The sequence below is a fragment of the Oncorhynchus keta genome, unplaced genomic scaffold, assembly GCF_023373465.1.
Source record: "Oncorhynchus keta strain PuntledgeMale-10-30-2019 unplaced genomic scaffold, Oket_V2 Un_contig_5217_pilon_pilon, whole genome shotgun sequence".
Lineage (NCBI taxonomy): Eukaryota > Metazoa > Chordata > Actinopteri > Salmoniformes > Salmonidae > Oncorhynchus > Oncorhynchus keta.
In genome coordinates this window covers 66703-89561 of record NW_026288179.1, presented here as the reverse complement: position 1 = coordinate 89561, position 22859 = coordinate 66703, and the positions used below count along the sequence as shown (strand labels likewise).

At 45.8% G+C, this 22859-nt stretch overlaps 1 pseudogene; it reads left to right on the top strand.

Moving 5' to 3' along the window:
- Nucleotides 1-5850: 5850 nt before the first annotated feature.
- Nucleotides 5851-22859, top strand: part of LOC127925176 (multiple epidermal growth factor-like domains protein 11) — a 77225-nt pseudogene continuing 60216 nt past the window's right edge.

The window sequence follows — 22859 nt, the reverse complement described above, 5'->3', positions numbered from 1 at the left end:
GTTTGCCAGGGTTTGTCAGGGTTTGTCAGGGGTTGTTTTGTCAGGGGTTTGTCAGGGTTTACAGTCAATCACGGACTACAAGAAGAAATCCAGCCCAGTCACGGACCAGGATGTCTTGCTCCCAGGCAGACTAAATAACTTTTTTGCCCGCTTTGAGGACAATACAGTGCCACTGACATGGCCTGCAACCAAAACATGCGGCCTCTCCTTCACTGCAGCCGAGGTGAGTAAAACATTTAAACGTGTTAACCCTCACAAGGCTGCAGGCCTAGATGGCATCCCCAGCCGCACCCTCAGAGCATGCGCAGACCAGCTGGCTGATGTGTTTACGGACATATTCAATCAATCCCTATACCAGTCTGCTGTTCCCACATGCTTCAAGAGGGCCACCATTGTTCCTGTTCCCAAGAAAGGTAACTGAGCTAAACGACTACCGCCCCGTAGCACTCACTTCCGTCATCATGAAGTGCTTTGAGAGACGAGTCAAGGACCATATCACCTCCACCCTACCTGACACCCTAGACCCACTCTAATTTGCTTACCGCCCAAATAGATCCACAGACGATGCAATCTCAACCACACTGCACACTGCCCTAACCCATCTGGACAAGAGGAATACCTATGTGAGAATGCTGTTCATCGACTACAGCTCGGCATTCAACACCATAGTACCCTCCAAGCTCGTCATCAAGCTCGAGACCCTGGGTCTCGACCCCGCCCTGTGCAACTGGGTACTGGACTTCCTGACGGGCCGCCCCAGGTGGTGAGGGTAGGCAACAACATCTCCACCCCGCTGATCCTCAACACTGGGGCCCCACAAGGGTGCGTTCTGAGCCCTCTCCTGTACTCCCTGTTCACCCACGACTGCGTGGCCACGCACGCCTCCAACTCAATCATCAAGTTTGCGGACGACACAACAGTGGTAGGCTTGATTACCAACAACGACGAGGCAGCCTACAGGGAGGAGGTGAGGGCACTCGGAGTGTGGTGTCAGGAAAATAACCTCACACTCAACGTCAACAAAACTAAGGAGATGATTGTGGACTTCAGGAAACAGCAGAGGGAACACCCCCCTATCCACATCGATGGAACAGTAGTGGAGAGGTCAGTACAGGTGCATCAAAGCTGGGACCGAGAGACTGAACAACAGCTTCTATCTCAAGGCCATCAGACTGTTAAACAGCCACCACTAACATTGAGTGGCTGCTGCCAACACACTGACACTGACACTGACTCAACTCCAGCCACTTTAATAATGGGAATTGATGGGAAATTATGTAAATATATCACTAGCCACTTTAAACAATGCTACCTTATATAATGTTACATACCCTACATTATTAATCTCATATGCATACGTATATACTGTACTCTATATCATCGACTGCATCCTTATGTAATACATGTATCACTAGCCACTTTAACTATGCCACTTTGTTTACATACACATCTCATATGTATATACTGTACTCGATACCATCTACTGTATCTTGCCTATGCTGCTCTGTACCATCACTCATTCATATATCCTTATGCACATATTCTTTATCCCCTTACACTGTGTATAAGACAGTAGTTTTGGAATTGTTAGTTGGATTACTTGTTGGTTATCACTGAATTGTCGGAACTAGAAGCACAAGCATTTCGCTAACCATGTGTATGTGACAAATACAATTTGATTTGATTTGATTTGTCCGGGGTTTGTCAAGGTTTGTCAGGGTTTTGTCAGGGGTTTGTCAGGGTTTGTCAGGGTTTTGTCAGGGGTTTGTCAAGGTTTGTCAGGGTTTTGTCAGGGGTTTGTCAGGGTTTGTCAGGGTTTTGTCAGGGTTTGTCAGGGTTTTGTCAGGGTTTTGTCAAGGTTTGTCAGGGTTTGTCAGGGTTTTGTCAGGGTTTGTCAGGGTTTGTCAGGGTTTGTCAGGGTTTGTCAGGGGTTTGTCAGGGTTTTGTCAGGGTTTGTCAGGGTTTGTCGGGGTTTGTCAGGGTTTGTCAGGGTTTTGTCAGGGTTTGTCAGGGTTTGTCAGGGTTTGTCAGGGTTTTGTCAGGGTTTGTCAGGGTTTGTCAGGGTTTGTCAGGGTTTGTCAGGGTTTGTCAGGGTTTGTCAGGGTTTGTCAGGGTTTGTCAGGGTTTGTCAGGGTTGGTCAGGGTTTTGTCAGGGTTTGTCAGGGTTTGTCAGGGTTTGTCAGGGTTTGTCAGGGTTTGGTCAGGGTTGGTCAGGGTTTTGTCAGGGTTTGTCAGGGTTTGTCAGGGTTTGTCAGGGTTGGTCAGGGTTTGTCAGGGTTTGTCAGGGTTTTGTCATGTTTTGGACAGGGTTTGTTACTTTGTATTTTAGGGTTTGTACCTTGTCTGGGGTTTAGTCAGGGTTTGTATAGGGTTTGACAGGGTTTGTCAGGGTTTGTCAGGGTTTGTCAGTATATTGTACAAATATTACTGGGTTTACCCTGTATGTTATGGTACAATACTTTGTATTTTACTGTACAATGTCTGTATTTAGTCTGGGCTATATATTGTACAATTGGGGCTGTATATGGGGAGTACAATAAAGAGAGTATAGTACAAATATTACTGTAGAGAGTACAATAGAGTATATAGAGTACAATACAGAGAGTATATAGTGTACAGTATAGAGAGTATAGAGAGTATATAGAGTACAGTATAGAGAGTATATAGAGTACAGTATAGAGAGTATATAGAGCACAGTATAGAGAGTATATAGAGTACAGTACAGAGAGTATATAGAGTACAGAACAGAGAGTATATAGAGTATATAGAGTATATAGAGTACAATACAGAGAGTATATAGAGTACAGTATAGAGAGTATATAGAGTATATAGAGTACAACATAGAGAGTATATAGAGTATATAGAGTACAGTATAGAGAGTATATAGAGCACAGTACAGAGAGTATATAGAGTACAGTACAGAGAGTATATAGAGTACAGAACAGAGAGTATATAGAGTACAGTATAGAGAGTATATAGAGTATATAGAGTATATAGAGTACAGTATAGAGAGTATATAGAGTACAATACAGAGACTATATAGAGTACAGAACAGAGAGTATATAGAGTACAGTATAGAGAGTATATAGAGTATAGAGAGTATATAGAGTACAGCACAGAGAATATATAGAGTACAGAGAGTATATAGAGTACAATACAGAGAGTATATAGAGTACAGTATAGAGAGTATATAGAGTATATAGAGTACAGTATAGAGTATATATAGAGTACAATATAGAGACTATATAGAGTACAGAACAGAGTATATAGAGTACAGCACAGAGAATATATAGAGTACAGAGAGTATATAGAGTACAATACAGAGAGTATATAGAGTATAGTACAGAGAGTATATAGAGTATAGAGAGTATATAGAGTATAGAGAGTATATAGAGTACAGTACAGAGAGTATATAGAGTACAGAACAGAGAGTATATAGAGTATAGTACAGAGAGTATATAGAGTATAGAGAGTATATAGAGTACAGCACAGAGAATATATAGAGTACAGAGAGTATATAGAGTACAATACAGAGAGTATATAGAGTATAGTACAGAGAGTATATAGAGTATAGAGAGTATATAGAGTACAGAACAGAGAGTATATAGAGTACAGAACAGAGAGTATATAGAGTACAGCGAGTGAAGTTGTAGATCTGCAGTGTAGAGAGTGAAGTTGTAGATCTGTAGTGTAGAGAGGGAAGTTGTAGATCTGCAGTGTAGAGAGTGAAGTTGTAGATCTGCAGTGTAGAGAGTGAAGTTGTAGATCTGCAGTGTAGAGAGTGAAGTTGTGTTGCAGTGTAGAGAGTGAAGTTGTAGATCTGCTGTGTTGAGAGTGTTGTAGATCTGCAGTGTAGAGAGTGAAGTTCTAGATCTGCCGTGTAGAGAGTGACGTTGTAGATCTGCAGTGTAGAGAGTGAAGTTGTAGATCTGCAGTGTAGAGAGTGAAGTTGTATATCTGCAGTGTAGAGAGTGATGTTGTAGATCTGCAGTGTAGAGAGTGAAGTTGTAGATCTGCAGTGTAGAGAGTGAAGTTGTAGATCTGCAGTCTAGAGAGTGAAGTTGTGTTGCAGTGTAGAGAGTGATGTTGTAGATCTGCAGTGTAGAGAGTGAAGTTGTAGATCTGCAGTGTAGAGTGAAGTTGTAGATCTGCAGTGTAGAGAGTGAAGTTGTATATCTGCAGTGTAGAGAGTGAAGTTGTAGATCTGCAGTGTAGAGAGTGAAGTTGTAGACCTGCAGTGTAGAGTGAAGTTGTAGATCTGCAGTGTAGAGAGTGAAGTTGTAGATCTGCAGTGTAGAGAGTGAAGTTGTGTTGCAGTGTAGAGAGTGAAGTTGTGATCTGCAGTGTAGAGAGTGAAGTTGTAGATCTGCAGTGTAGAGAGTGAAGTTGTAGATCTGCAGTGTAGAGAGTGAAGTTGTAGATCTGCAGTGTAGAGAGTGAAGTTGTAGATCTGCAGTGTAGAGAGTGAAGTTGTGTTGCAGTGTAGAGAGTGAAGTTGTAGATCTGCTGTGTTGAGAGTGTTGTAGATCTGCAGTGTAGAGACTGAAGTTGTAGATCTGCAGTGTAGAGAGTGAAGTTGTAGATCTACAGTGTAGAGAGTGAAGTTGTAGATCTGCCGTGTAGAGAGTGAAGTTGTAGATCTGCAGTGTAGAGAGTGAAGTTGTAGATCTGCCGTGTAGAGAGTGAAGTTGTAGATCTGCAGTGTAGAGAGTGAAGTTGTAGATCTGCAGTGTAGAGAGTGAAGTTGTAGATCTGCAGTGTAGAGAGTGAAGTTGTAGATCTGCCGTGTAGAGAGTGAAGTTGTAGATCTGCAGTGTAGAGAGTGAAGTTGTAGATCTGCAGTGTAGAGAGTGAAGTTGTAGATCTGCAGTGTAGAGAGTGAAGTTGTATATCTGATTTGATTTGATTTGATGATCTGCCGTGTAGATCTGTTCTGTATTCCTGAAGAGCTCATTCATACAGTCACTCAGCACAGTTGTTGGATTTATCTGCTACAATTCTGACATTGACAAAATGCCATGACAAGGGAAACAGATCGTTGACGTTTGGTTTGATTGAACCATGTTATGAGGTAAATGTGCGGTGATTGGTTGAAATTACGAACCCTCTTGTACTGCGGTGATGGGTCCGTTTTATGCGATAATATTGCGACGATGTGACTGTTTTATGAGGTAATAGTGTGCTGATTGGTCAGTTTTATGCTGAAATTGTGTGCTGGGTGGTCAAATTTACAAGCCCTCACATAATATGCAGAGAGCATTGTTGATTTTGTCAAAAATGTTGCGATTTCAGAATTGAGGAATCCTTCAGGGACCGGTAACTGGAACCTCTTCCTCATTCTCTCCTTCTACTCTCTTTCCCCTCTCCTCTTCATCATTCTCTCCTTCTACCTTCGTTCCCCTCTCCTCTTCCTCATTCTCTCCTTCTACCCTCTTTCCCCTCTCCTCTTCATCATTCTCTCCTTCTACCTTCGTTCCCCTCTCCTCTTCCTCATTCTCTCCTTCTACCCTCGTTCCCCTCTCTTCTCACCACCCTTCCTCCCACTCCTCCTGTCCTCTCCTTCTACCCTCGTTCCCCTCTCTTCTCACCACCCTTCCTCCCACTCCTCCTGTCCTCTCCTTCTACCCTTCCCCTCTCTTCTCACCCCCTTCCTCCCACTCCTCCTGTCCTCTCCTCTTCTCTCTTCACACCACCTTCCTCCCACTCCTCCTGTCCTCTCCTTCTACCCTCGTTCCCCATCTCTTCTCACCACCCTTCCTCCCTCCTCTGTCCTCTCCTTCTACCCTCGTTCCAACCTCTCTTCCCGGCTGGATGGACCACCCTTCCTCCCACTCCTCCTGTCCTCTCCAGGTTGGCAGGGTGTGGATTGCACCATCTCATGCTCCAGTGATAACTGGGGTCTGAACTGTAATCAGACGTGCCTGTGTGCCAACGGGGCGGCCTGTGACCCGGGCAATGGAACCTGTACCTGCTCCCCGGCTGGATGGACGAGTACTGTGACACAACCTGTCCCGTGAGAGAGTGAGTGAGTGAGTGAGAGTGAGTGAGTGAGTGAGTGAGAGAGAGAGAGAGAGAGAGAGAGAGAGAGAGAGAGAGAGAGAGAGAGAGAGAGAGAGAGAGAGAGAGAGAGAGAGAGAGAGAGAGAGAGAGAGAGAGAGAGAGAGAGAGAGAGAGAGAGAGAGAGAGAGAGAGAGAGAGAGAGAGAGAGAGAGAGAGAGAGAGAGAGAGAGAGAGAGAGAGAGAGAGAGAGAGAGAGAGAGAGAGACAGAGAGAGAGAGAGAGAGAGAGAGAGAGAGAGAGAGAGAGAGAGAGAGAGAGAGAGAGAGAGAGAGAGAGAGAGAGAGAGAGAGAGAGAGAGAGAGAGAGAGAGAGAGAGAGAGAGAGAGAGAGAGAGAGAGAGAGAGAGAGAGAGAGAGAGAGAGAGAGAGAGAGAGAGAGAGAGAGAGAGAGAGACAGAGAGAGAGAGAGAGAGAGAGAGAGAGAGAGAGAGAGAGAGAGAGACAGAGAGAGAGAGAGAGAGAGAGAGAGAGAGAGAGAGAGAGAGAGAGAGAGAGAGAGAGAGAGAGAGAGAGAGAGAGAGAGAGAGAGAGAGAGAGAGAGAGAGAGAGAGAGAGAGAGAGAGAGAGAGAGACAGAGAGAGAGAGAGAGAGAGACAGAGAGAGAGAGAGAGAGAGAGAGAGAGAGAGAGAGAGAGAGAGAGAGAGAGAGAGAGAGAGAGAGAGAGAGAGAGAGAGAGACAGAGAGAGAGAGAGAGAGAGAGAGAGAGAGAGAGAGAGAGAGAGAGAGAGAGAGAGAGAGAGAGACAGAGAGAGAGAGAGAGAGAGAGAGAGAGAGAGAGAGAGAGAGAGAGAGAGAGAGAGAGAGAGAGAGAGAGAGAGAGAGATATCAAACAAATCACATGTTATTGGTCACATCCGCCCCATAAAACTGGTGTAGACTTTACCGAGAAATGCTTATTTACGAGCCCTTCCCAACGATACAGAATATAGTAACTCAAGAGGAATAAAATAAAATACACAAGACTAGAGCTATTTTTCGTAGCTGTTTTACAGTCCACCACAGTCAGAGGTTGGCTGCATTGAATGAGCTGTATTCCGCCCTAAGCAAACAAGAAAACTCTCACCCAGAGGAGGCACTTCTAGCGTCCGGGGACATTAATGCAGGGAAACTTAAATCAGTTTTACCTAATTTCTATCAGCATGTTAAATGTGCAACCAGAGGTGGAAAACTCTGGACCACCTTTACTCAGAGACCCGTACAAAGCTCTCCCTCGGCCTCCATTTGGCAAATCTGACCATAATTCCCTCCTGATTCCTGCTTACAAGCAAAAAATTAAAGCAGGAAGCACCAGTGACGAGATCAATAAAAAAGTGGTCAGATGAAGCAGATGCTAAACTACAGGACTGTTATGCAGCACAGACTGTAATATGTTCCGTTGTTCCTCCATTGGCATTGAGGAGTTACACCACATCAGTCATTGGCTTCATCAATAAGTGCATTGATGCCGTCGTCCCCGCAGTGACCGTACGTACATACCCCAACCAGAAGCCACGGATTACAGGCAACATCTGCACTGAGCTAAAGGCTAGTGCTTTAAACAGGTCAACATTCACAAGGCCGCAGGGCCAGACGGATTACCAGGACGTGTACTGCGATCATGCGCAGACCAACTGGTAAGTGTCTTCACTGACATTTTCAACCTCTGCCTTACGCCTCTATACCAGGCAGTGTCAGAACTCCTGAGTCTGTAATACCAACATGTTTCAAGCAGACCACCATGGTCTCTGTGCCCAAGAACACTAAGGTAACCTGCCTAAATGACTTCCGATCCGTATCACTCACGTCTGTAGCCATGAAGTGCTTCTAAAGGCTTGTCATGGCTCACATCAACAGCATTATCCCAGAAACCCTAGACCCACTCCAATTTGCATACCGCACCAACAGATCCACAGATGATGCCATCTCTATTGCACTCTACACTGCCCTTTCCAACCTGGACAAAAGGAACACCTATGTGAGAATGCTATTCATTGACTACAGCTCAGCGTTCAACACCATAGTGCCATAACACCAAGAACATCAATAAGCTAAGGACCCTGGGACTTAACACCTCCCTCTGCAACTGGATCTTGGACTTCCTGACTGGCCGCCCCCAGGTGGTGAGGGTAAGTAACAACACATTCGCCACGCTGATCCTCAACACAGGGGCCCCTCAGGGGTGCGTGCTCAGTCCCCTCCTGTACTCCCTGTTCACTCATGACTGCACGGTCAGGCACGACTCCAACCCCATCATTAAGTTTGCAGACGACACAACAGTGGTAGGCCTGATCATCGACAACGATGAGACAGCCTACAGGGAGGAGGTCAGAGACCTGGCAGTGTTGTGCCAGGACAACAACCTCTCCCTCAACGTGATCAAGACAAAGGAGATGATTGTGGACTACAGGAAAAGGTGGACCGAGCACACCCCCATTCTCATCGATGGGGTTGCAGTGGAGCAGGTTGAGAGCTTCCACTTCCTTGGTGTCCACATCACCAACAAACTAACATGGTCCAAGCACACCAAGACAATCGTGAAGAGGGCACGACAAAACCTATTCCCCCTCAGGAGACTGAAAAGATTTGGCATGGGTCCTCAGATCCTCAAAAGGTTCTACAGCTGCACCATCGAAAGCATTCTGACTGGTTGCATCACTGCCTGGTATGACAACTGCTCGGGCCGCCGGCAACAATGCACTACAGAGGGTAGTGCAGGACCTCTATACCAGGCGGTGTCAGAAGGCCCTAAAAATTGTCAATGACTGAAGCCACCCTAGTCATAGACTGTTCTCTCTGCTACCGCACGGCAAGCGGTACCGGAGTGCCAAGTCTATGTCTAAGAGGCATCTAAACAGCTTCTACCCCCAAGCATTAAGACTCCTGAATATCTAATAAAATGGCAGATATGTACATGAGGGCAGGGTAAAGTGACTAGCCATCAGGATAGATAATAATTAGGTATTTGAGGTAGATATATACAGTGGGGCACAAACGTTTTTAGTCGGCCACCAATTGTGCAAGTTCTCCCACTTAAAAAGATGAGAGTGGCCTGTAATTTTCATCATAGGTACACTTCAACTATGACAGACAAAATGAGAATTCTTTTTTCCAGAAAATCACATTGTAGGATTTTTTTATGAATTTATTTGCAAATTATGGTAATGGTGGAAAATAAGTATTTGGTCACCTACAAACAAGCAAGATTTCTGGCTCTCACAGACCTGTAACTTCTTCTTTAAGAGGCTCCTCTGTCCTCCACTCGTTACCTGTATTAATGGCACCTGTTTGAACTTGTTATCAGTATAAAAGACACCTGTCCACAACCTCAAACAGTCACAGTCCAAACTCCACTGTGGCCAAGACCAAAGAGCTGTCAAAGGATACCAGAAACAAAATTGTAGACCTGCACCTGGCTGGGAAGACTGAATCTGCAATAGGTAAGCAGCTTGGTTTGAAGAAATCAACTGTGGGAGCAATTATTAAGTAATGGAAGACATACAAGACCACTGATAATCTCCCTCGATCTGGGACTCCACGATCAAAATGATCATAAGAACGGTGAGCAAAAATCCCAGAACCACACGGGGGACCTAGTGAATGACCTGCAGAGAGCTGGGACCAAAGTAACAAAGCCTACCATCAATAACACACTATGCCGCCAGGGACTCAAATCCTGCAGTTCCAGACGTGTCCCCCTGCTTCAGCCAGTAAATGTCCAGGCCCGTCTGAAGTTTGCTAGAGAGCATTTGGATTATCCAGAAGAAGATTGGGAGAATGTCATATGGTCAGTTGAAACCAAAATATAACTTTTTGGTAAAAACTCAACTCGTCGTGTTTGGAGGACAAAGAATGCTGAGTTGCATCCAAAGAACACCATACCTACTGTGAAGCATGGGGGTGGAAACATCATGCTTTGGGGCTGTTTTTCTGCAAAGGGACCAGGACGACTGATCCGTGTAAAGGAAAGAATGAATGGGGCCATGTATCGTGAGATTTTGAGTGAAAATCTCCTTCCATCAGCAAGGGCATTGAAGATGAAACGCGGCTGGGTCTTTCAGCATTACAATGATCCCAAACACACCGCCCTGGCAACGAAGGAGTGGCTTCGTAAGAAACATTTCAAGGTCTTGGAGTGGCCTAGCCAGTCTCCAGGTCTCAACCCCATAGAAAATCTTTGGAGGGAGTTGAAAGTCTGTGTTGCCCAGCAACAGCCCCAAAACATCACTGCTCTAGAGGATATCTGCATGGAGGAATGGGCCAAAATACCAGCAACAGTGTGTGAAAACCTTGTGAAGACTTACAGAAAGCGTTTGACCTCTGTCATTGCCAACAAAGGGTATATAACAAAGTATTGAGATAAACTTTTGTTATTGACCAAATACTTATTTTCCACCATGATTTGCAAATAAATTCATTAAAAATCCTAGAATGTGATTTTCTGGATTTTATTTCTCTTCTTTGCCTGTCATAGTTGAAGTGTACCTATGATGATGAAAATTACAGGCCTCTCTCTCTTTTTAAGTGGGAGAACTTGCACAATTGGTGGCTGACCAAATACTTTTTGCCCCACTGTACATGAGAGAGAGAGAGAGGTCTATCTGAAACGTATAAGCCTATATACAGTATATGAACGGAACGTTTTGGTGTAATGTAATGTTTTGGTGTAATGTTAACGTTGCTGTTTACAGGAGGGCACGTATGGAGAACAGTGTCGAGAGCAGTGTGACTGTATCCATGCCGATGGCTGTGACCCTGTGATGGAGGTGAGTTAGGCGACTGTCGATGGACTGGTGAGTTAGGCTAGTACCCCACTACAGTCCTGTGAGAGGTGACTGTCTGGCTGGATGGATGGACTGGTGAGTTAGTAGTAGCCCATACAGTCCTGTGAGAGGTGACTGTCTGGCTGGATGGATGGACTGGTGAGTTAGGCAGTAGTAGCCCCTACAGTCCTGTGAGAGGTGACTGTCCTGACTGTCTGTGGGTGGATGGACTGGATGGATGGACTGGATGGATGGATGGACTGGTGAGTCAGGCAGTAGTACCCCCTACAGTCCTGTGAGAGGTGACTGTCTGGCTGGTGAGTGGATGGACCTGTGAGAGGTGACTGTCTGGATTGATGGACTGGTGAGTCAGGCAGTAGTACCCCTACAGTCCTGTGAGAGGTGACTGTCGCTGTCTGGCTGGATGGATGGACTGGTGAGTCAGGCAGTAGTACCCCTACAGTCCTGTGAGAGGTGACTGTCTGGATTGATGGACTGGTGAGTCAGGCAGTAGTACCCCTACAGTCCTGTGAGAGGTGACTGTCTGGATTGATGGACTGGTGAGTCAGGCAGTAGTACCCCTACAGTCCTGTGAGAGGTGACTGTCTGGATGGATGGACTGGTGAGTCAGGCAGTAGTACCCCCTACAGTCCTGTGAGAGGTGACTGTCGCTGTCTGGATGGATGGACTGGTGAGTCAGGCAGTAGTACCCCCTACAGTCCTGTGAGAGGTGACTGTCTGGATTGATGGACTGGTGAGTCAGGCAGTAGTACCCCTACAGTCCTGTGAGAGGTGACTGTCTGGATGGATGGACTGGTGAGTCAAGCAGTAGTACCCCCTACAGTCAAATCAAATCAAATCAAATCAAATCAAATTTATTTGTCACATACACATGGTTAGCAGATGTTAAATGCGAGTGTAGCGAAATGCTTGTGCTTCTAGTTCCGACAATGCAGTGATAACCAACAAGTAATCTAACTAACCCCTAATTCCAAAACTACTGTCTTATACACAGTGTAAGGGGATAAGGAATATGTACATAAGGATATATGAATGAGTGATGGTACAGAGCAGCATACAGTAGATGGTATCGAGTACAGTATATACATATGAGATGAGTGTGTAGACAAAGTAAACAAAGTGGCATAGTTAAAGTGGCTAGTGATACATGTGTTACATAAGGATGCAGTCGATGATGTAGAGTACAGTATATACATATGCATATGAGATGAATAATGTAGGGTAAGTAACATTATATAAGGTAGCATTGTTTAAAGTGGCTAGTGATATATTTACATAATTCCCATCAATTCCCATTATTAAAATGGCTGGAGTTGGGTCAGTGTCAATGACAGTGTGTTGGCAGCAGCCACTCACACTGTTAGTGGTGGCTGTTTAACAGTCTGATGGCCTTGAGATAGAAGCTGTTTTTCAGTCTCTCGGTCCCAGCTTTGATGCACCTGTACTGACCTCGCCTTCTGGATGATAGCGGGGTGAACAGGCAGTGGTTCGGGTGGTTGATGTCCTTGATGATCTTTATGGCCTTCCTGTAACAACGGGTGGTGTAGGTGTCCTGGAGGGCAGGTAGTTTGCCCCCGGTGATGCGTTGTGCAGTCCTCACTACCCTCTGGAGAGCCTTACGGTTGAGGGCGGAGCAGTTGCCGTACCAGGCGGTGATACAGCCCGCCAGGATGCTCTCGATTGTGCATCTGTAGAAGTTTGTGAGTGCTTTTGGTGACAAGCCGAATTTCTTCAGCCTCCTGAGGTTGAATAGGCGCTGCTGCGCTTCTTCACGACGCTGTCAGTGTGAGTGGACCAATTCAGTTTGTCTGTGATGTGTATGCCGAGGAACTTAAAACTAGCTACCCTCTCCACTACTGTTCCATCGATGTGGATAGGGGTGTTCCTCTGCTGTTTCCTGAAGTCCACAATCATCTCCTTAGTTTTGTTGACGTTGAGTGTGAGGTTATTTTCCTGACACCACACTCAGGGCCCTCACCTCCTCCCTGTAGGCCGTCTCGTCGTTGTTGGTAATCAAGCCTACCACTGTTGTGTCGTCCGCAAACTTGATGATTGAGTTGGAGGCGTGCGTGGCCACGCAGTCGTGGGTGAACAGGGAGTACAGGAGAGGTCCTGTGAGAGGTGACTGTCGCTGTCTGGCTGGATGGACTGGTGAGTCAGGCAATAGTACACCCTACAGTCCTGTGAGAGGTGACTGTCGCTGTCTGGCTGGATGGACTGGTGAGTCAGGCAGTAGTACCCCCTACAGTCCTGTGAGAGGTGACTGTCGCTGTCTGGCTGGATGGACTGGTGAGTCAGGCAGTAGTACCCCCTACAGTCTAACTAATGTTGTGCTCTAATGACAACATACACACATCGGGCGGCAGGGTAGCCTTGTGGTTAGAGCGTTGCATTAGTAACCGAAAGGTTGCAAGTTCGAATCCCCGAACTGACAAGGTACAAATCTGTCGTTCTGCCCCTGATCAGGCAGTTAACCCACTGTTCCTAGGCCGTCATTGAAAATAAGAATTTGTTCTTAACTGACTTGTCTAGTAAAATAAATGTAAAAAAAATATTTAAAAAAAAAACATTGTCATATAACTTGCATTTTTTTTGTTTATCTTCATATTTACATGAATAAAGATAGTGGTTTGAATTGAAACCACTAATAAACCATCTGTAGCTGAGAAAGTGGACTATGAGCAACAGGGAAATCTGATGAATATGGAAAGTGCTTCTTAATTCAGCGCTCGAGGGGGACATTACAGAGTCAGAACACTAGTTTCACTACTTTCTAGAAACTTCACAGAGAGAAGATCGATACCGTTCATGATGTCAAAAGGACGAATGTTTACGCCAAAAAATGTAAATACTTGACAGATTAATAATTCAATTTGGAGTAGTATTTGATTTGGCCGTTCTGCTGATCCATTCATTTCTCTTCAATGTATTTACTAAATATGTTTTGGAATATCAAGTAATGTACATGATTATTGTGATGCTTTTCGATATGATCTACCATAGTGTTGGATATGATCTACCATAGTGTTGGATATGATCTACCATAGTGTTGGATATGATCTATCATAGTGTTGGATATGATCTACCATAGTGTTGGATATGATCTACCATAGTGTTGGATATGATCTACCATAGTGTTGGATATGATCTACCATAGTGTTGGATATGATCTATCATAGTGTTGGATATGATCTACCATAGTGTTGGATATGATCTACCATAGTGTTGGATATGATCTACCATAGTGTTGGATATGATCTACCATAGTGTTGGATATGATCTACCATAGTGTTGGATATGATCTATCATAGTGTTGGATATGATCTATCATAGTGTTGGATATGATCTACCATAGTGTTGGATATGATCTATCATAGTGTTGGATATGATCTATCATAGTGTTGGATATGATCTACCATAGTGTTGGATATGATCTACCATAGTGTTGGATATGTGATCTACCATAGTGTTGGATATGATCTACCATAGTGTTGGGTATGATCTACCATAGTGTTGGATATGATCTACCATAGTGTTGGATATGATCTATCATAGTGTTGGATATGATCTACCATAGTGTTGGATATGATCTACCATAGTGTTGGATATGATCTACCATAGTGTTGGATATGATCTATCATAGTGTTGGATATGATCTACCATAGTGTTGGATATGATCTACCATAGTGTTGGGTATGATCTATCATAGTGTTGGATATGATCTACCATAGTGTTGGATATGATCTACCATAGTGTTGGATATGATCTACCATAGTGTTGGATATGATCAACCATAGGGTTGGATATGATCTACCATAGTGTTGGATATGATCTATCATAGTGTTGGATATGATCTACCATAGTGTTGGATATGATCTACCATAGTGTTGGATATGATCAACCATAGTGTTGGATATGATCTACCATAGTGTTGGATATGATCTATCATAGTGTTGAGTGTTGATATGATCTACCATAGTGTTGGATATGATCTATCATAGTGTTGGATATGATCTACCATAGTGTTGGATATGATCTACCATAGTGTTGGATATGATCTATCATAGTGTTGGATATGATCTACCATAGTGTTGGATATGATCTATCATAGTGTTGGATATGATCTACCATAGTGTTGGATATGATCTATCATAGTGTTGGATATGATCTATCATAGTGTTGGATATGATCTACCATAGTGTTGGATATGATCTATCATAGTGTTGGATATGATCTATCATAGTGTTGGATATGATCTACCATAGTGTTGGATATGATCTATCATAGCGTTGGATATGATCTACCATAGTGTTGGATATGATCTACCATAGTGTTGGATATGATCTATCATAGTGTTGGATATGATCTACCATAGGGTTGGATATGATCTACCATAGTGTTGGATATGATCTATCATAGTGTTGGATATGATCTACCATAGTGTTGGATATGATCTACCATAGTGTTGGATATGATCTACCATAGTGTTGGATATGATCTACCATAGTGTTGGATATGATCTACCATAGTGTTGGATATGATCTATCATAGCGTTGGTCCACCACACATCCCTCCAGCTGCACTGCATCAACCATTTCCCCAAACCACCACACACACCTATTAGTAATGTTTTGTCATTTCATTAACCAAGGACAACCCTAATAACAATAACAACAATAATAATACTAACAATAATAATAATAACAATAATAATAATAACAATAATAATAATAATAACAATAATAATAGTAACGATAATAATTCCAACAATAATAATAACAATAGTAACACTAACAATAATAATAAAACAAGAATAATACTAACACTAACCATAATAATAACAATTAAAATAATAACAACAGTAATAATAACAAGAATAATACTAACACTAACCATAATAATAATAACAATAATAATAAATAATAATAATAATAATAACAATAATTATAAATAATAATAACAATAATAATACTAACATTATCCATTATAATAATAACAATAATAATAAATAATAATAATAATAACAATAATAATAGTAACATTACCCATAATAATACTAACAATAATAATAATAATACTAACAATAATAATAATAATAATAGATGGGTCTGAGTGTGAGCCGTCAGTCTGTCCATTGCATCAGCATGAGACTCTGCAGGGTTTCAGTCAGAGCCACAGTAATGAATGAGAATCACAGCCGGTCTGATGAGGCTGGTCGCTCTGATGTCAAAGTCACAGCGTTTGAGAGTGAAGGAGGTTTAGGATCATTAGAAAGAAGATTATCTGCAGAATGACTAATGGATGGAGGAGGAGAGAGGTGGATAAGAGTGGAGAGAGGTGAAAAGGAGAGGAGGAGAGGAGATGAGAGGAGAGAAGAGGAGGTAGAGATGAGAGGAGAGGATATGAGTGCAGAGGGAGGAGAGGAGAGAGTAGGAGAGGAGAGGTGGAGAGGAGAGGTGAAGAGGAGAGGAGAGAGTAGGAGAGGAGAGGTGGATAGGAGAGGAGAGAGTAGGAGAGGAGAGGTGGATAGGAGAGGAGAGAGGTAGCATAGGAGAGGTGGAGAGGTGAAGAGGAGAGGAGAGAGTAGGAGAGGTGGAGAGGAGAGGAGAGAGGTGGAAAGGAGAGGTGAAGAGGAGAGGAGCTAGTAGGAGAGGAGAGGAGAGGAGAGAGTAGGAGAGGAGATGTGGATAGAAGAGGAGAGAGGTGGAGAGGAGAGGTGGAAAGGAGAGAATAGGAGAGGAGAGGTGGATAGGAGAGGACAGAGGTGGAGAGGAGAGAGTAGGAGAGGAGAGGTGGAAAGGAGAGAATAGGAGAGGAGAGGTGGATAGGAGAGGACAGAGGTGGAGAGGAGAGGTGGAAAGGAGAGAATAGGAGAGGAGAGGTGGATAGGAGAGGACAGAGGTGGAGAGGAGAGGTGGAAAGGAGAGGTGAAGAGGAGAGGAGAGAGTAGGACAGGAGAGGTGGATAGGAGAGGAGAGAGTAGGAGAGGAGAGGTGGATAGGAGAGGAGAGAGTAGGAGAGGAGAGGTGGAGAGGAGAGATAATGGTTGAGTGGAGAGAGTAGGAGAGAGTGGGAGAGGAGATGAGAGAGTAGGAGAGGAGAGGAGAGGAGAGGAGAGGAGAGGAGAGGAGAGCAGCTTCCTGTCCTGCACAGTGCTGTGTGCTATTAGGACTGCATGGTATGTCATAGGGTCCCTGCTCCACACTGGTGTGTGTGTGTGTGTGCCTGCGTGCGTGCGTGTGCGCTCCCTGTCCCTCTCTGACTACCATTAGGACTGCTGTATGAGGGGGAACAGGGACAATGATGGATGTCAGAGGAAGGATCAGGGTTGGATCATCTCTGGACGTTTAGAATCACAACGGGGGGATGACGGCAGTATAACGACGGACTGAGGTGAAGCCGTGACCCCCGTGACCCCAGGGCTGATTCATGCCTGGAATTACAACTGACAGGATGGTTCTCTTCTCTCCTCTGGATTTCATTAACACTCTGAGGTCCTGAGTGATGAGGGGCTGGCCAAAGATAATGCCTGAAGAGAAATCCGGTTGGGCTAGATGGGTACAGGACGATTGTGGAGGAAGAAAGAGGAATTTTTGGATTGGATGGCGAAGCTGTTTTACAGTTAAATACTACCTCCTCTGGTGAAATGCACTGTGCTTAGGTGTGACATTTGAAATGAATTTACAGGAACATGTTTTTTCTTGTTGTCCCGCTGTGAGAAGCCATCACGGTTTTTCCAAAGGCAGACAGCGTAAACAACATTCAGCAGGAGATCACTGCCTCTTCTGTGAAAGAGCTCTCGGAGTTTCTGAAAGCTGTTTTTATGAATGGTCTGAGTACTGTCATTATGAATGGTCTGAGTACTGTCATTATGAATGGTCTGTCTGAGTACTGTCATTATGAATGGTCTGTCTGAGTACTGTCATTATGAATGGTCTGAGTACTGTTATTATGAATGGTCTGTCTGAGTACTGTCATTATGAATGGTCTATCTGAGTACTGTTATTATGAATGGTCTGAGTACTGTCATTATGAATGGTCTGAGTACTGTCATTATGAATGGTCTGTCTGAGTACTGTCATTATGAATGGTCTGAGTACTGTTATTATGAATGGTCTGTCTGAGTACTGTCATTATGAATGGTCTATCTGAGTACTGTTATTATGAATGGTCTGAGTACTGTCATTATGAATGGTCTGAGTACTGTCATTATGAATGGTCTGTCTGGGTACTGTTATTATGAATGGTCTGTCTGAGTACTGTCATTATGAATGGTCTGTCTGAGTACTGTCATTATGAATGGTCTGTCTGAGTACTGTCATTATGAATGGTCTGTCTGAGTACTGTCATTATGAATGGTCTGTCTGAGTACTGTCATTATGAATGGTCTGTCTGAGTACTGTCATTATGAATGGTCTGTCTGAGTACTGTCATTATGAATGGTCTGTCTGAGTACTGTCATTATGAATGGTCTGTCTGAGTACTGTCATTATGAATGGTCTGTCTGAGTACTGTCATTATGAATGGTCTGAGTACTGTCATTATGAATGGTCTGTCTGAGTACTGTCATTATGAATGGTCTGTCTGAGTACTGTCATTATGAATGGTCTGTCTGAGTACTGTCATTATGAATGGTCTGTCTGAGTACTGTCATTATGAATGGTCTGTCTGAGTACTGTCATTATGAATGGTCTGTCTGAGTACTGTCATTATGAATGGTCTGTCTGAGTACTGTCATTATGAATGGTCTGTCTGAGTACTGTCATTATGAATGGTCTGTCTGAGTACTGTCATTATGAATGGTCTGTCTGAGTACTGTCATTATGAATGGTCTGTCTGAGTACTGTCATTATGAATGGTCTGTCTGAGTACTGTCATTATGAATGGTCTGTCTGAGTACTGTCATTATGAATGGTCTGTCTGAGTACTGTCATTATGAATGGTCTGTCTGAGTACTGTCATTATGAATGGTCTGTCTGAGTACTGTCATTATGAATGGTCTGTCTGAGTACTGTCATTATGAATGGTCTGTCTGAGTACTGTCATTATGAATGGTCTGTCTGAGTACTGTCATTATGAATGGTCTGTCTGAGTACTGTCATTATGAATGGTCTGTCTGAGTACTGTCATTATGAATGGTCTGTCTGAGTACTGTCATTATGAATGGTCTGTCTGAGTACTGTCATTATAGACGGTCTACCCCATCCCTCCATCCCTCTACCCATCCCTCTATCCCTCTACCCATCCCTCCATCCCTCTACCCATCCCTCTACCCATCCCTCCATCCCTCTACCCATCCCTCTACCCATCCCTCCATCTCTCTACCCATCCCTCCATCCCTCTACCCATCCCTCTACCCATCCCTCCATCCCTCTACCCATCCCTCTACCCCTCTACCCATCCCTCCATCCCTCTACCTATCCCTTTATCCCTCTACCCATCCCTCCATCCCTCTACCCATCCCTCCATCTCTCTGCCATCCCTCTATCCCTCTACCCATCCCTCCATCCCTCTACCCATCCCTCCATCTCTCTGCCATCCCTCTATCCCTCTACCCATCCCTCTATCCCTCTACCCATCCCTCTACCCTCTACCCATCCCTCTACCCCTCTACCCATCCCTCTATCCCTCTACCCATCCCTCTATCCCTCTACCCATCCCTCCATCCCTCTACCCATCCCTCCATCCCTCTACCCATCCCTCCACCCATCCCTCCCCATCCCCCCCATCCCTCTACCCATCCCTCCACCCATCCCTCTACCCATCCCTCTACCCATCCCTCTATCCATCCCTCTACCCATCCCTCCATCCCTCTACCCATCCCTCCATCCCTCTACCCATCCCTCCATCCCTCTACCCATCCCTCTACCCATCCCTCCATCCCTCTACCCATCCCTCTATCCCTCTACCCATCCCTCTATCCCTCTACCCCTCCCTCCATCCCTCTACCCATCCCTCCATCCCTCTACCCATCCCTCCATCCCTCTACCCATCCCTCTACGCATCCCTCCATCCCTCTACCCATCCCTCCATCCCTCTACCCATCCCTCCATCTCTCTGCCATCCCTCTATCCCTCTACCCATCCCTCTATCCCTCTACCCATCCCTCCATTCCTCTACCCATCCCTCTACCCCCCATCTACCCATCCCTCTATCCCTCTACCCATCCCTCCATCCCTCTACCCATCCCTCCATCCCTCTACCCATCCCTCTACCCATCTACCCATCCCTCTATCCCTCTACCCATCCCTCTCCCTCTACCCATCCCTCCATCCCTCTACCCATCCCTCTACCCATCCCTCCACCCATCCCTCTACCCATCCCTCTACCCATCCCTCTACCATCCCTCTACCCATCCTTCCATCCCTCTACCCATCCCTCTACCCATCCCTCCATCCCTCTACCCATCCCTCCATCCCTCTACCCATCCTTCCATCCCTCTACCCAACCCTCCATCCCTCTACCCCTCTACCCATCCCTCCATCCCTCTACCCATCCCTCTACCCATCCCTCTACCCATCCTTCCATCCCTCTACCCATCCCTCTACCCATCCCTCTACCATCCCTCTACCCATCCCTCTACCCATCCCATCTCTACCCATCCCTCCATCCCTCTACCCATCCTTCCATCCCTCTACCCAACCCTCCATCTCTACCCCTCTACCCATCCCTCCATCCCTCTACCCATCCCTCTACCCATCCTTCCATCCCTCTACCCATCCCTCTACCCATCCCTCTACCCATCCTCTACCATCCTCTACTCATCCCATCCCTCTACCCATCCCTCTACCCATCCCTCTACCCATCCTTCCATCCCTCTACCCATCCCTCCATCCCTCTACCCATCCTTCCATCCCTCTACCCAACCCTCCATCCCTCTACCCCTCTACCCATCCCTCCATCCCTCTACCCATCCCTCTACCCATCCCTCTACCCATCCTTCCATCCCTCTACCCATCCCTCTACCCATCCCTCTACCCATCCCTCTACCCATCCCTCTACCCCTCCCTCCATCCCTCTACCCATCCCTCCATCCCTCTACCCATCCTTCCATCCCTCTACCCATCCCTCCATCCCTCTACCCATCCCTCCATCCCTCTACCCATCCCTCTACCCATCCCTCTACCCATCCCTCCATCCCTCTACCCATCCCTCTACCCATCCCTCTACCCATCCCTCTACCCATCCCTCTACCCATCCCTCTACCCATCCCTCCATCCTCTACCCATCCCTCTACCCAGCAGGTTATAGACAGATCTGCTTTATTAATGATGTTATAATGGCTGAAGCCCTCTACCCATCCCTCTACCCATCCTTCCATCCCTCTACCCATCCCTCTACCATCCCTCTACCCATCCCTCTACCCATCCCTCTACCCATCCCTCTACCCATCCCTCCATCCCTCTACCCATCCCTCCATCAGTCTACCCATTCCTCTACCCATCCCTCTACCCATCCCTCTACCCATCCCTCTACCCATCCTCTACCCATCCCTCTACCCATCCCTCTACCCATCCCTCCATCCCTCTACCCATCCCTCTACCCATCCCTCTACCCATCGCTCTACCCATCCCTCCATCAGTCTACCCATCCCTCTACCCATCCCTCCCATCCCTCTAGTCTACCCATCCCTCTACCCATCCCTCTATCCCATCCCTCCATCACCCCATCCCTCTACCCATCCCTCTACCCATCCCTCCATCCCTCTACCCATCCCCTCTACCCATCCCTCAGTCCCTCCCATCCCTCTACCCATCCCTCTACCCATCCCTCTACCCATCCCTCTACCCATCCCTCCATCAGTCTACCCATTCCTCTACCCATCCCTCCATCTCTCCACCTCATCTCTGCGGTACGTAGGAGTTCCAGTCTAGATTCATCTGGTCTTCATAGACCCAGCAGGTTATAGACAGATCTACTTTATTAATGATGTTATAATGGCTGAAGCCCACTCACATATTCTCTCTGTTCTGTCAGAGCAACTTCTAATGAGTCTGGAACAGAGAGGACAGCTTGGAAGAGTGTGGAGTTCTGGGAGTCGCAGGAGTGTGTGTGTGTGTGTGTGTGTGTTTTGGGTGTGAGTGTGTTAGACCCAGGGATTCTGTTCTAGTTAAATCCCCAGTGAGTCCTCAGTTCCTCAACCCAGTCCTGCTGAGACAGACTACACACACACACACAATTTGAGAAGCACTGCTAATGCTACCAATGCCATCTCTCCCTGGGACTCTACCTTTCTCCATCTCTCCTTGGGACTCTACCTTTCTCCATCTCTCCCTGGGACTCTACCTTTCTCCATCTCTCCCTGGGACTCTACCTTTCTCCATCTCTCCCTGGGACTCTACCTTTCTCCATCTCTCCCTGGGACTCTACCTTTCTCCATCTCTCCCTGGGACTCTACCTTTCTCCATCTCTCCCTGGGACTCTACCTTTCTCCATCTCTCCCTGGGACTCCCTTTCTCCATCTCTCCCTGGACTCTACCTTTCTCCATCTCTCCCTGGGACTCTACCTTTCTCCATCTCTCCCTGGGACTCTACCTTTCTCTATCTCCCCTGGGACTCTACCTTTCTCCATCTCTCCTTGGGACTCTACCTTTCTCCATCTCTCCCTGGGACTCTACCTTTCTCCATCTCTCCCTGGGACTCTACCTTTCTCCATCTCTCCCTGATGACTCTACCTTTCTCCATCTCTCCCTGGGACTCTACCTTTCTCCATCTCTCCCTGGGACTCTACCTTTCTCCATCTCTCCCTGGGACTCTACCTTTCTCCATCTCACTCTACCTTTCTCCATTTCTCCCTGGGACTCTACCTTTCTCCATCTCTCCCTGGGACTCTACCTTTCTCCATCTCTCCCTGGGACTCTACCTTTCTCCATCTCTCCCTCTACCTTTCTCCATCTCTCCCTGGGACTCTACCTTTCTCCATCCTTGGGACTCTACCTTTCTCCATCTCTCCTGGGACTCTACCTTTCTCCATCTCTCCCTGGGACTCTACCTTTCTCCATCTCTCCCTGGGACTCTACCTTTCTCCATCTCTCCCTG